Source organism: Myxine glutinosa, chromosome 5 (assembly GCF_964187855.1).
Source record: "Myxine glutinosa chromosome 5, kmMyxGlut1.1, whole genome shotgun sequence".
NCBI classification, from domain to species: Eukaryota; Metazoa; Chordata; class Myxini; order Myxiniformes; family Myxinidae; genus Myxine; species Myxine glutinosa.
This window is the reverse complement of record NC_136265.1, coordinates 83,735,577-83,750,744: the sequence shown is the minus strand read 5'-3', so window position 1 is coordinate 83,750,744 and position 15,168 is coordinate 83,735,577. Positions and strand designations below refer to the sequence as shown.

At 44.5% G+C, this 15,168-nt stretch overlaps 2 long non-coding RNA genes across 2 annotated transcripts in view; both read right to left on the bottom strand.

The window, feature by feature from the left end:
- The window catches only part of LOC144892321 (uncharacterized), a 340,168-nt gene that overhangs the window by 213,251 nt on the left and 111,749 nt on the right, over positions 1 to 15,168 (bottom strand). The window lies entirely within an intron of this gene.
- Positions 1,402 to 7,589, bottom strand: LOC137428329 (uncharacterized). Its single transcript, XR_010984690.2, has 3 exons — positions 7,525 to 7,589; positions 7,286 to 7,426; positions 1,402 to 1,838 (listed from the first exon to the last, which is right to left on the bottom strand). It is a non-coding gene; the product is annotated as an uncharacterized LOC137428329 (long non-coding RNA).

Sequence of the window (15,168 nt, the reverse complement as noted above, 5' to 3'; positions counted from 1 at the left end):
TACGGTTCTTCCAATGACAGTACTTATAGGCCTTATGCTTGTTGCCTTCATGGCTCACCTTCAGGCCGCTTCGGACAAATTATCCCAGGTTTCTTAATACAGTAGTATTGTTTTCGTAATTATAATAATAGCGTTAACACTAATAATATCGTAAATATAATCATGACACTGCAATCCGTTTGTCATTATTGCAAAGTTTGTCGATTGAAACGGTGTATGGTTTGTTCATTGTTGACTCGAAACAAAGAATAAACTAATACAGTCGTATTGTTTTCATAATAATAACAGCATTAATACTAATAATATAGTACATATAATCGTAACACTGCAATCTCTTTGTCGTTCTTGCAAAGTTTCTAGATTGAAGCGGTGTATGGTTGGTTCATTGTTGACTCGAAACATAGAATAAACTAATACCGGGATTAGCCGGTATCATGCATGTGTCTTGTGGTGAAAAGAGTCCTTAAGTTTTGTAGTTTTGTTTTTGAATGAATCAAATGAATGAATGATCGTTTTAAGGCCATTTTCCCCGCTAGAGCGGGGGTTAGCCTTGCGGGACCCATGACAATCATGGTTCCCTGTTTGAAGCAATGTTTTTATGGCCGGATGCCCTTCCTGACGCCAACCCTTCGTCACCTCTTACGATGCAAAGGGATACGGTGTACCTATTCTCAACTGGGGTACACACCGGGTACTTTGTTTTTAGTTTATTTTAATTCATATTTAAATTTAGCAAACGAGGAAGTTCCAATGCTTACATATGGATTCATAATGACTGTCCAGACACCTTGAGCTCCCTGTATCGCACGGTTCAGTGCTGGGGTTCTGCCTCTGAGACCTACGTGGTTCTGCAGTGACCGATCCTCTGAGGGTCTGTGTCGGTGAGGTGCACCCTCCCTTCCATGCCAGCATGGACTGCGTGCCCCTGTTCGTGGATGTGGTGGTTTTTGTGATGTTCGGGTTCATGACCTTTCAGGCCACTCTTGCAGTGGCCGGGAGGTTTCTGGCAGTGGGTTTCATCGGCGGGGTTTTGAGCAAGGATAGTGATGGAAGAATGCCTGAAAACTTGCGAGTTGTGAGTGGTGCCATATTCTTGACTCTGCATTTTGCCTTCGTGCCTGTGCTGTCCTTGGGCTGCTGGCCAGACGGGAACTGCCCTGGATTTCGATGGATTTGGCTCCTGGCTGCACACCTGGCTCTCCATTGTGCACCTGGCTCTCCGTTGTGCACCTGGCTCTCCGTTGTGCACCTGGCTCTCCGTTGCGCACCTGGCTCTCCGTTGCGCACCTGGCTCTCCGTTGCGCACCTGGCTCTCCGTTGCGCACCTGGCTCTGTGTTGTATGTGTCGTGGAATTTAATTAATTGAATGAATTATTTAAAAATCCAATGTCCGCACCAATCAGATTTCTACATCGTTTAATACCCAGAGGATTTCACCTGGTACAGCAGAGATATGCATCAAATAAAACGTCATAAAGACACACCAAATACAGTGTCAACAACCAAGCAGAATCCCTGATTCTACAGCCAAAGCAAGTCCCTTTATACTGGCGGGAAGAAAAAAGAACACAAATTGGGAGGGGGCAAGTAGAAGGAGGAGCAAAGATGGGATTGGTCGACTGAAGTATGGGTGGGAGGGATACAAGGATCGAGGGATACAGTGTGATTGGTCGAGTGTGGAGTGAGTGGGGAGGGGGTGGGGGCGGGACGAAGCGGGGCGAACAAATTTTGGGAAAACGTTAATTATGCCGACTCCTGGCTGAGCTGGACATTCTTTTCACAAAAGGTCAATCATGGAACCCGATAGTGTTCAGATAGAAAGGGGCGCCAGAAGAAATCTGTTTTGTAAGACAAAGGGTTACTTCAAATTGGTATTTACACTGCAAAATTAAAATCACTGCAAAGGAAGATATATGTAGATGTCTATTCATTACAAAGACAACTCCTTGACTGGCTTGGCACCAACGTGCATAAGCTGTGTCTTCAAAATCCCTTAAGCTCATATATTGTCCCAAGGCAAACACAACACAAAATGACTTCAAACTTGAAGGTAGATAAGCATTTGTCCTTATGCAAATGTGTGGTCAATGAACAGATTCATTCCCAAAACGGGTATACGCCTGTTATACTACTTTGTAAAATATAATAACTGGTGTCCGTTATGTTTTAAACAATCAGAAAGAAAAGACTATCATCGAGGAGATGCAAGTTATTTAACTATCCTGACAATTTAGTAGATGTCTATAATTTAAATTATTGCTTTTGGAAAGGGACCAATGGGAACCCGACCACAATTTAACTCAAAGTGCCAGAGATAACTCTCCTACCTGAAAACTACTTGATGGAAATCGGATTTTAAAAATAGACTTCCACACATGCTTCTCCTCGGTTTTGTCAGCGACGTTTTGGATCTGCCTTGGCATCACAGATGGGCACACCCTTCCTGCCACGGCTGCCCTCCCTCTGCTCATGATTTGATCTGCTCGCCATCGGGCCCACCACCATGCTCGTTGCTGCGCCCCTCCGCCCACTGATTGGTCTGCGTGTGGACCTTCGTGTTCTCTGCTGCGTGTGCATGGGACTTCTCCGCGTTTTTCTGCGCAAACGCTGTGGATATCGCCGGAGTTGTGGGATGGAGGTCGGGGCGAGGGTCAATGTCGCACTGTCGCAGCCTCCATGGCTTCTTTGGTCTGATTAAACTTCATGGGGAGGCTTGGTGCAGCTTTATTTATTTATGGTTTCTCGCCACACTTCATGGTGCCTTTGTTGTGCACCACTCTGGGTCTCCTCTACCACAATTGATTGTTTTGATATTTTAAATTGCAATATTTTGTATTGCCTTTCATGTTTTCCTTCTCGCCTTTTTGTGTTGAAATAACTTTAAATTGGTTTATGCATTTTATAACTTGCATCTTGCTGCATCTTATATTATTATTGTAACTTATTATTGTCATTAAAATGCAGTATTTGTAAATTGACTAATTCAGCTTATGGCTGCAGAAGTCGTTTTAGAATAAACCGATTTTTATTGTTATTTTTATTATTATTATTATACAGCACTATTGTTTTCGTAATAATAATAATAATAGTGTTAATACGAATAATATAGTTGACGTAATTGTAACACTGCAATCCCTTTGTGGTTATTGCAAAGTTTTTAGATTGAAGCGGTGTCTGGTTGGTTCCTTGTTCACTTGAAACATAGAATAAACCAGTATTCATTCAGCATTCAGAAAGTATTCAGACCCCTTCACTTTTTTCACATTTTGTGATGTTGGAGCATTCTGCTGAAATCGTTTAAATTCATTTTTTCCCTCATCAATCGACACTCGATACCCCATAATGACAGAGAAAACAGGATTTTAGAAAGTCTTGCAAATATATTAAAAAGAAAAAACTGAAATATCACATTGACACAAGTATTCATACCCTTTGCTATGACACTTGAAATTTAGCTCAGGTGCCTCTCATTTCTCTTGAACATCTTTGAGATGTTTCTACACCTTGATTGGAGTCCACCTGTGGTAAATTCAATTGATTGGACATGATTTGGAAAGGCACACACCTGTCTATATAAGGTCTCACTGCTGACAATGTATATCAGAGCATAAACGAAGCCATGAGGTCGAACGAATTGCCTGCAGAGCTCAGAGACAGGATTGTGTCGAGGAACAGATCTGGAGAAGCCCACAAAAAAATTTCTGCTGCATTGAACGTTCCCAAGAGCACAGTGGCCTCCATAATTCTTAAATGGAAGAAGTTTGGAACAACCAGGACTCTTCCTCGAGCTGGCCGCACGGCCAAACTGAGCAATCGGGGGAGAAGGGCCTTGGTAAGAGAGGTGACCAAGACCCCGATGGTCACTCTGGCTAAGCTTCAGAGATCCTGTGTGGAGATGGGAGAAACTTCCAGAAGGACAAACATCACTGCAACACTCCACCAATCTGGGCTTTATGGCAGAGTGGCCAGACGGAAGCCTCTCCTCAGTGAAAAACACATGAAAGCCCGCTTGGAGTTTGCAAAAAAAAGCACCTAAAGGACTCTCAGACTGTGAGAAACAAGATTCTGTGGCCTGATGAAACCAAGATTGAACTGTTTGGCTGCCGTCGAGGTTTGACAAAAACTTCTCCACCTTGTCAGGAGAGAAGGACACAGAGTCCAGCAGCAGTTGGGTTCGACTGGGTCAGGTGGGAACAGACAGAGATGGGTTTGGGACACAATATTTTGAGGCAAACACAGAGTTGAGGCATTCGGCTTTGCCACGTGCGGTGTCAACTGTGTAGCCATTTGAGGTAAGGGAGGGGATGGAGGGGGAACAAACACCAGAAACGGATTTGACCAGACTCCAGATTTGACCACCAGGATTTGGAGGAAGGAGACAGGTTTGACAGTGTGACAAGGAACTGAGATTCCCTTCAGTTGGATATGCTTTCCAAGAGGCAAAGGCAAGTTGTTTCAGGGCAACTGCCTCACCACAAGATTCAGTGTACTATGGACGGGAGGAAGGGGAAGACAACTGAAGACGAGATGGGATAAATCTGTGCATGAGAGAGAGCAGTTTGCTGACGAAGAATTCCCAGGATGTGTTGATGTCAGAGGCAGTAGAGATGGGAGAACAGTCCAGATGATTGATGGCTGCTTGAAGACCGTGCCAGTCGGCCTGAGTGAAATGCCAGACTCGTCGACGCTGAGGAGGCTCTCTGAGAATGGCCAGAGAGATGTCCACTTTAACAAGCACATGATCAGAAGAACCGATTGGAGCAGAAGAAGAGCAGCAGACATTTACAGGGAAGTTTGTCATAACCAAGTCAAGAAGAGAAGATACTCCATTGACTGAGATCCGGGTCGGGAAATTGACAGATTGTGTCAGTCCCAATGAGTCGCAGAAGTCCTTTGCTGAGGTGCCATGGCTGGTGAGAGATGAACCCACACCCAGCCAGCTGGCATGATGACAGTTGAAGTCGCCACATATGAGGAAGAGAGAGTTGGGATAAGTGGATAGAAGTTGGTCCATGTTATCAGACAGCGAAATGTAAATGGAGCCATCACTGTTTGAAGGACGGTACAGAACACATTTGAACAAAAGGTGGGAGTGGATAGGAAGCCATAGCCAGAGGTACTCTTGGGGGTGGGGTGGAGAGAGGGCAGTGTAAGGAGAGTGAGGAAGAGAGTTTTTGATAAAGACAGCAACCCAACCATCAGGACGAGGCTCAGGTCTATCATACAGGAGGAGGGAGTAACCAGGAAGAGATATCAAGGAATCAGAGATATCTTGAAGGAGGAAAGTTTCTGTAAAGCAGATCAAGTCAAGATTGTCAGAAGCAACCTGAATGGAGATATCAATCAGGTTTGATCAAAGGCCCTGGATGTTTGAGGTCCATACCGTTAATGAGGAGAGAGGGGGAGTATCGGGTGCAGGACAGGGTAGGGAGGGAGGGGTAGGGTCAGATGAAGGATGAGAGGGGGAGGTCGGGAGAGCAGTTGATAGTGTGTCAGAGATTACAGAAGAGTTACAAGAAAGGGAAGGATGAGGATGACGAAAGGTTTGATGGTGATGGGATGAGGCACAGTGAGGGGTTGTTTGAGGGGGGGGGGGGGCAGAGGAAACTAGAAGGTTGGGGGAGGTGGAGGTATGAGACAGAAGGGAGATGAAGTGGGCAGGAGGTAGCTTTGAGGAGGAGGGAGGGGGCAGAATTGGAGAGGGATGGTAGGGCGGGGAGATTTGAAGGGGAGGGGTGAGGGGGGAGTTTATGAGGGGAGGGGAAAGGGGGGAATTTAGGAGGGCAGGGGCAAGGGGGGAGATTTGGAGGGGAGAGGCAAGGGGGGAGCTTAGAAAGTGGATGATTAATGAAAGACAAACATTTATAACAAATTGGGTTTATTGTGATTTTCAAGTTAGAGATCCGTTTAAGAACGATAGAGGAGGGGTGGAATGAATGTGAATTTAGAGCATTAAGTGTATAACTGTGATCATACGAGGATGATCGGGTGATAGGTAGAATAGGGACTAAGCTAATTCCGCGGTGAGTCAAACCTCTGTGATTTATCCATTGTCACGTCTGGCAACGCAATCTTATACAGCAGATAGATCCATTCGTGCACACACTAATAAAATCCCCCTCCGCTACAAGACGATAAAACTGACTGGAAGAGCAAACAGGCAGCGGCCGTGCAGTTGTTCACCATGGCAAGCAAACATTGTGCAGGCAGGCCGAGAAAGACACGCACAGAAGGACCCCGTAACACACGCGCCGATTGGAGAGCAGGACGATGAAGGACGTGCCACTCTGACTGGTCACTGACAAATGACGATCACCAAAGGCACGAACATTCGGCCAGTCGGAGTGGAGGGCGCGAAGGAGGACGCAAGGACCAGCGCAGTGGTTGGACGAGAGAATTGGTGCCGTCAAGGCACAGGTGGTAAAACCACCAGCAAGCCGACATTTTGCCTTTCTCGTTCCTGGATCGATCCTGCCCAGACCTCTGTGTCGACCTTTCTTCTTGCCTCGCCCTGCTCGTTTGGTCCCTTCATCTTCGACTCTCTCGCCACAAACGTTGTGTGCATCGGAGGGCCGTGCCAAATCCGAGGATGACGTTGCACGGCTGGGGAGCCGGGATGCACGCCTGCTCGCTTTGCGCGGGAGGCCTCGTCGGGGCCTAGTGGACAGGGGTGCGTCGAGGCCTGTTTGGGCCAACGCCGGAGCTGCGCCTGGACGACGTGAACGGACCTGACGACTGATCGAGCTAAGACGCACAAACACAAACACAACGTTTCCTTTTATTTATCCTTCCCAGTGCAGTGCAGTCGAAGTCCGTGTGGGAGCGCTCCATTATAGGGGTTTAGGAGATAGCGGCACGTTCTTTTCCTGTCCCGATATTTATTGAATAAACCTTTGTATTATTTTCCCAAACAACTTTAATCCCGTGTTCGTGTGAGTTTAATCACTTTTCAGGTGGAAGACGCTGGCACGTGCGGACCATGAGGTAAATCTTGCCGCGTCTTCCTCTTCTTTACTTCTTCCTCCCGCGCGCGTTTCGCAAATCCGCCATTGATTGTCGCCTCATTAAGCTCGTTTCCATCCGGTCTTCACCGAGGGCAATCGCACGACAGTATTTTACAAGCAACTAATATCCATTTCCAGTGAATATAAACAGGCTCACTTGCTTGACCACAATTTAATGGATCTGTTATTTCAGAGTTTAGAACAAAATGGTTTCATCATTGAAAAAGAACAAACAAACAAGTGAAAACCATGTGATGTGTTCATTGTGATGCTTGACTTACCCTCAAGCAGTTGAACAGCTTTGCTGGACTCCATGGGAAGAGAATCACATGGTTCCACCTTTACATGCTCATTGCTCAAAGCATCTTGGGAAGTCTCAAAATAACTTTGGAAAGTTTCCATCGTCCCCAGAAGAGCTTCATCTGCAAAACATTTCACAATTTATTGCTTTCCCAGGAAGGCATGTGTGAGAACCATCACCGAAGATTATTATTTTTGTTGTTATTGTTGTTCTCCACACCTTTGACAAGCGAGGGGTAATCGTCAATGAACTCGGACTCGACCTTTACTTCCACAATAAAATCTGAAAATAAAAACACAGCATTCAAACTCAACTTTGAAAAGTTCTTCCAAATAAATCAAAATTCACAATACAGTTCTGGACAGCATTTTTGGTGAAATGGACAGGAATCAGGAAATCAGTGACTGGAAAAAGAAAACTAAATCTGACACAGGGGGAGAAAATGTATATATATTCAGCATGTGGCAACTCAGAAAAAGGCCCAAAAAAAATATGCACTACATTGTCAGTTTCTTCATGATAAACAATATATTAAAAAGAAAAAGTCCCATGTTGAGTGGAAAGAATCCCACGTGGCAAAGACACAATTCTTATGGGACAAAGAGACCATTCATATGTGGCAAAGAGACCATTCATATGTGCCAAAGAAACAATTCTTATGTGGCAAAGAAACTATTCTTATGTGGCAAAGAAACAATCAATATGTGGCAAAGGGACAACTCTTACGTGACAGCGACAATGCGACAGAGACAATTCTTACGTGACAAAGAGACAATTCATATGTTTCAAAGAGACAATTCTTATGGGGCAAAGAGACAATTCATATGTGGGAAAGGCAATACATATGTGGCAAAGAGACAATTCTTCCGTGACAAAGAGACAATTCATATGTGGCAAAGAGACAATTCATATGTGGCAAAGAGACAATTCCGATGTGAGAAAGTGACAATTCATCTGTGGCAAAGAGACAATTCTTACATGAGCAAGTGACAATTCATATGTGGCAAAGAAACAATTCATATGTGGCAAAGAGACAATTCTTCCATGGCAAAGAGACAATTCTCATGTAGTAAAGAGACAATTCTTATGTGGCAAAGAAACAATCAATATGTGGCAAAGGGACAATTCTTACGTGACAGAGACAATGCGACAGAGGCAATTCTTACGTGGCAAAAGGACAATTCATATGTGGCAAAGGGACAATTCTTATGTGGCAGAGGGACAATTCTTATGTGGCAAAGAGACAATTCTTACGTGGCAAAGGGACAATTCTTACGTGGCAAAGGGACAATTCTTACGTGGCAAAGTGACAATTCATATGTAGCAAAGAGACAATTCTTATGTAGCAAAGAGACAATTCTTACGTAGCAAAGAGACAATTCTTACGTAGCAAAGGGACAATTCTTACGTGGCAAAGGGACAATTCATATGTGGCAAAGGGACAATTCTTATGTGGCAGAGGGACAATTCTTATGTGGCAAAGAGACAATTCTTCAATGGCAAAGAGACAATTCTTATGGAGCAAAGAGACAATTCATATGTGGCAAAGAGACAATTATTATGGAGCAAAGAGACAATTCATTTGTGGCAAAGAGACAATTTTTCCATGGCAAAGAGAAAATTATTATGTGGCAAAGAGACAATTCAGATGTGGCAAAGAAACAATTCATATGTGGCAAAGAGACAATTCTTATGTGACAAAGAGACAATTGACATGTGGCAAAGAGATCATTCTTATGTGACAAAGACAATTCATATGTGGCAAAGAGACAATTCATATATGTGGCAAAGAGACAATTCTTACGTGACAAAGAGACAATTCTTACGTGACAAAGAGACAATTCTTACGTGACAAAGGGACAATTCTTATGTCGCAAAGAGACAATTTATATGTGGCAAAGAAACAATTCTTACGTGACAGAGACAATTCATGTGGCAAAGAGACAATTCAAATGTGGCAAAGTGACAATTCATATGTGGCAAAGAAACAATTCTTTTGTGGCAAAGAGTCGATTCATATGTGGCAAAGAGACAATTCTTAAGTGACAAAGAGACAATTCATATGTGGCAAGGAGACAATTCATATGTGGCAAAGAGACAATTCATATGTGGCAAAGAGACAATTCATATGTGGCAAAGAGACAATTCATATGCGGCAAAGAGACAATTCATATGTGGCAAAGAGACAATTCATATGTGGCAAAGAGACAATTCATATGTGACAAAGAGACAATTCATATGTGGCAAAGAGACAATTCAGATGTGGCAAAGAGACAATTCATACGTGGCAAAGAGACAATTCATACGTGGCAAAGAGACAATTCTTATGTGACAAAGAGACAATGCTAATGTGGCAAAGAGACAATTCATATGTGGCAAAGAGACAATTCATATGTGGCAAAGAGACTATTCTTATGTGACAAAGAGACAATGCTAATGTGGCAAAGAGACAATGCTAATGTGACAAAGAGACAATTCTTATGTGGCAAAGAGACAATGCTAATGTGGCAAAGAGACAATGCTAATGTGGCAAAGAGACTATTCTTATGTGACAAAGAGACAATGCTAATGTGGCAAAGAGACAATGCTAATGTGACAAAGAGACAATTCTTATGTGACAAAGAGACAATTCTGATGTGACAAAGAGACAATGCTTATGTGACAAAGAGACAATGCTTATGTGACAAAGAGACAATTCTGATGTGACAAAGAGACAATTCTTATGTGACAAAGAGACAATTCTTATGTGACAAAGAGACAATTCTTAAGTGACAAAGAGACAATTCTGATGTGACAAAGAGACAATGCTAATGTGGCAAAGAGACAATTCTTATGTGGGAAAGACAAGTCCCACTTTCACTTTTACAACTTTCACCATCCTCACCTGCATCGAAGAACATCTCCCACCATTACCCTTCTGCCATTTTGTGTTTCTAACGGAACAAACAACACGAAATAAATAAACTCAGCACCAAAACTCATAAAGATTTCTGAAGGTGTGGAGGTGATTATAACAAAGGTAGTTTTGTCGAATCCGAGGGAAGAGGAGGAAACGAATGAACTTTTCTGATACCTCGTCCATTAACGAATCTGATCTCAGGAATCTAAATCTACGTTCGAGCTTCGACAACAAAGAACGGAATCGATTCACCGGGTCAGGACATCGACACGATATTGTAAGAGGAAACCCGATCAGGACATCGACACGATCTTGTACGAGTGAACCCAATCAGGAGATCGACATGATCTTGTACGAGGGAACCCGATCAGGACATTGACACGATCTTGTAAGAGGAAACCCGATCAGGACATCGACACGATATTGTACGAGGGAACCCGATCAGGACATCGACACGATCTTGTACGAGTGAACCCAATCAGGACATCGACACGATCTTGTACGAGTGAACCCAATCAGGACATCGACACGATCTTGTGCGAGTGAACCCAATCAGGACATCGACACGATCTTGTATGAGTGAACCCAATCAGAACATCGACACGATCTTGTAAGCGGAAACCCGATCAGGACATCGACACGATCTTGTAAGAGGAAACGCGATCAGGACATCGACACTATATTGTACAAGGGAACCCGATCAGGACATCGACACGATCTTGTACGAGTGAACCCAATCAGGACATCGACACGATCTTGTACGAGTGAACCCAATCAGGACATCGACACGATCTTGTACGAGTGAACCCAATCAGGACATCCACACGATCTTGTACGAGTGAACCCAATCAGAACATCTACACGATCTTGTACGAGGGAACCCAATCAGGACATCCACACGATCTTGTACGAGGGAACCCAATCAGGACATCCACACGATGTTGTACGAGTGAACCCAATCAGGACATCGACACGATCTTGTACGAGTGAACCTGATCAGGAGATCGACATGATCTTGTACGAGGGAACCCAATCAAGACATCGATATGATGTTGTACGAGGGAACCCGATCAGGACATCGACACAATCTTGTACGAGGGAACCCGATCAGGACATCGACACGATCTTGTACGAGTGAACCCGATCAGGACATCGACACGATCTTGTACGAGGGAACCCTCCCCGTCCATGGTGTGATTCCCCGTGTAAATGTATTTAAACAGTAAACATCACGTACCGTGTCCGGACTCGTTCTCCTCAGGTCGAGCGATCCTGAACCTGCAGTCCGAGTGAGAATCTTCAGGACCGACCAAGTTCCTTCCATCGGAGAAACTCGAGGATCCCGGAGGGTTCAACCTGTTATCCTCACCGGAGAGATCTCCATTCATGGCGAACAGTGAAGTGAAGTGAAGTGAAGTGAAGTGAATAGGTCCGCGCAGTACAATGCAGACAACAACGTGTCACGTGTGAGCGAAGTCAGTTCACTCAAGCAATCCCTAAAAATAGTTAATTCACAAATTCCAATCTGCAGATTCGTCCTAGAGCGAGGCTTTCTTTTCAAACATTCGTGTTTTGTTTAATTCCAATCCGCAGATTCGCCACAAATCGAGGATTTCGTTTCAAGCATTCGGGTTTTGTTTAATTCCGATCCCCAGATTCGCCGCAACTCAAGGATTTCGTTTCAAACATTCGGGTTTTGTTTAATTCCAATCCGCAGATTTGCCACAAATCGAGGATTTCGTTTCAAACATTCGGGTTTTGTTTAATTCCAATCCGCAGATTCGCCACAAATCGAGGATTTCGTTTCAAACATTCGGGTTTTCTTTAATTCCGATCCCCAGATTCGCCACAAATCGAGGATTTCGTTTCAAACATTCGGGTTTTGTTTAATTCCAATCCGCAGATTCGCCACAAATCGAGGATTTCGTTTCAAATATTCGGGTTTTGTTTAATTCCGATCCCCAGATTCGCCACAAATCGAGGATTTCGTTTCAAACATTCGGGTTTTGTTTAATTCCGATCCCCAGATTCGCCACAAATCGAGGATTTCGTTTCAAACATTCGGGTTTTGTTTAATTCCAATCCGCAGATTCGCCACAAATCGAGGATTTCGTTTCAAACATTCGGGTTTTGTTTAATTCCAATCCGCAGATTTGCCACAAATCGAGGATTTCGTTTCAAACATTCGGGTTTTGTTTAATTCCGATCCCCAGATTCGCCACAAATCGAGGATTTCGTTTCAAACATTCGGGTTTTGTTTAATTCCAATCCGCAGATTCGCCACAAATCGAGGATTTAGTTTCAAACATTCGGGTTTTGTTTAATTCCAATTCCCAGATTCGCCACAAATCGAGGATTTCGTTTCAAACATTCGGGTTTTGTTTAATTCCAATCCGCAGATTCGCCACAAATCGAGGATTTCGTTTCAAACATTTGGGTTTTGTTTAATTCCGATCCCCAGATTCACCACAAATCGAGGATTTCGTTTCAAACATTCGGGTTTTGTTTAATTCCAATCCGCAGATTCGCCACAAATCGAGGATTTCGTTTCAAACATTCGGGTTTTGTTTAATTCCGATCCGCAGATTCGCCACAAATCGAGGATTTCGTTTCAAACATTCGGGTTTTGTTTAATTCCGATCCCCAGATTCGCCACAAATCGAGGATTTCATTTCAAACATTCGGGTTTTGTTTAATTCCAATCCGCAGATTCACCACAAATCGAGGATTTCGTTTCAAACATTCGGGTTTTGTTTAATTGCGATCCCCAGATTCGCCACAAATCGAGGATTTCATTTCAAACATTCGGGTTTTGTTTAATTCCAATCAGCAGATTCGTCGTCGAGCGAGGCTTTCTTTTCAAACATTCGGGGTTTGTTTAATTCCAATCCGCAGATTCGCTACAAATCGAGGATTTCGTTTCAAACATTCGGGTTTTGTTTAATTCCAATCCCCAGATTCGCCACAAATCGAAGATTTCGTTTCAAACATTCGGGTATTATTTAACCTTCTGGAGTCTCCTATTGCACGGAATTGCGCGGTAAATTTGAATGCGGCTCGAGCCGATAAAATCGACTTGCAGACATTTCGGCGCATGCGTGAAGCAGACAGAATCGGCTTGAAGACTCCAGAGGGTTAATTGCAATCCCCAGATTCGCCACAGACCAAGGAACCACGGCTCGGATTTGAACCTTGAATTCTAAAATGGGAGATTTCCGTCTATTTTTCATCCAAAGATAAATGTGTTCTATTTTGTTTTGAAATGTCGAGGATGCTGAACCACAAGACATTCATTATCCTCGCCAATGGAGATTGTCTGCGCCACTATGTGTGTAATGTGTTACACCCGTGGGTTGGGGGCTAAAACGGGGTTACCGTGCAGGGGTTTGGCGTGGATCGGCCATGGTTTTGCCTCGTGCGGCATCATTTCTATTGGTGTGAATAAAGATTATTTTTCACCTCAGCAAGACAGGTGTTTGGTCCTGGTGTCGAGTTTGGATATTCCTGCAACCAAAATAGCGCTGTTTGTCTGTGTGTTTGTTTAATGATTTTTCAACACGATACATTTGGTCATTCCTTATCCAATCTCAACCAAACTTAACAGGAGCACTCAGGGTCACACAATGAAGGTTGTGACGTATTCATTTGCCCCCTTCCCCAAGGGGGTTTTCTCCCCCAAGGTGGATGTGTGTTGGGGTGTATATCCGTGCTAAGATAGCTTATCGTGGCGTTTCTCCAAGGCCGCTTCTGATAACATAAATATATATTTTAATATACTGCAAAGCCGACACCTCTTCGCTTACAAAATGTGCATTTTCATAAGGTTGTTGTTGTTGTTGTCCGAAGTCACGTGGACGATTTAATAAAATTTTGCCTGATAGAAGTTTTTATTCCATTCATTTTATGTCATGATGGACAGTTTTTACCTCCACCTCTGAAGGTATCGTCAGGTTTAGTCCATGGGCCAGGCCAGATATCGGTACCACCTGGAGTGACCAGTGACCAAACCTAAGTGGTACTAAAATGTTTATTGGGTCAATATAAGTACATTAAGATGTGATAGCCTTTCCACACTGGCAGCTTTGTCCGTTTTTTGTAAAAACTTCAAATTCACCCAATAGCGGCATTGCGTCATTCATTTAAATCTTGCGGTATGCAAAGATCACATCTAATTTCAGTCAATGCAGAACTAAAACCATGTGAGAAATGCTACTATTGTGGCGGACACGAAAGCACTGACGTGGTGACATCACCCCGCACACCGAGTGGGGGTGGGCCACGCCTGGGAGAGAGGCGTGGCCTCACGATATACACGGGGTGCCCAGCCCTGAGAGTTCAGACTTCAGTGTTACAGTGAGCTCTTGAATAAAGACTCTTACAAATTACCGCGTTGGCCGCTTCCTCCTTGTTTACAAACAGCGCGCGTAACACTGCGCTTTAATGGTGACCCTCGACGTTGGATCTACCGTAGCGATCCTTCCAAACACGACGCCATTGCCATGGCGAACAACGCGATGTCGATTAAACTTCCCGAATTTTGGGAGGCCCAGGCCGAAGTTTGGTTCGTCCAAGCCGAAGCCCAGTTTCAGCTTCGGCGCCTCACCCACGACGACACGCGCTACTGCCACGTCGTCGCCTCCCTCGGGCCCGGCACGGCCGCTTGAGTTGTGTCCGTCCTTCGCCACCCACCGGACGGCCACAAGTACGAGGCACTCAAGCGGCTGCTCCTAGCCACGTTCGGCCTCACGGAGGACGCACGGGCCGACCGCCTCCTGGATCTCCCCGAGCTCGGCGACACGCGCCCGTCGGTCCGAATGGACCATATGCTGTCACTGTTGGGCGACGAAGCCCCTGGTTCTCTATTCCGGGCGCTTTTCTGTTGCCAACTTCCAGCACAGGTACGCCTCGCGTTGGCCGGGACTGTGCTAATGGAACCCCGAGCATTGGCCGCCGTGGCAGACAGG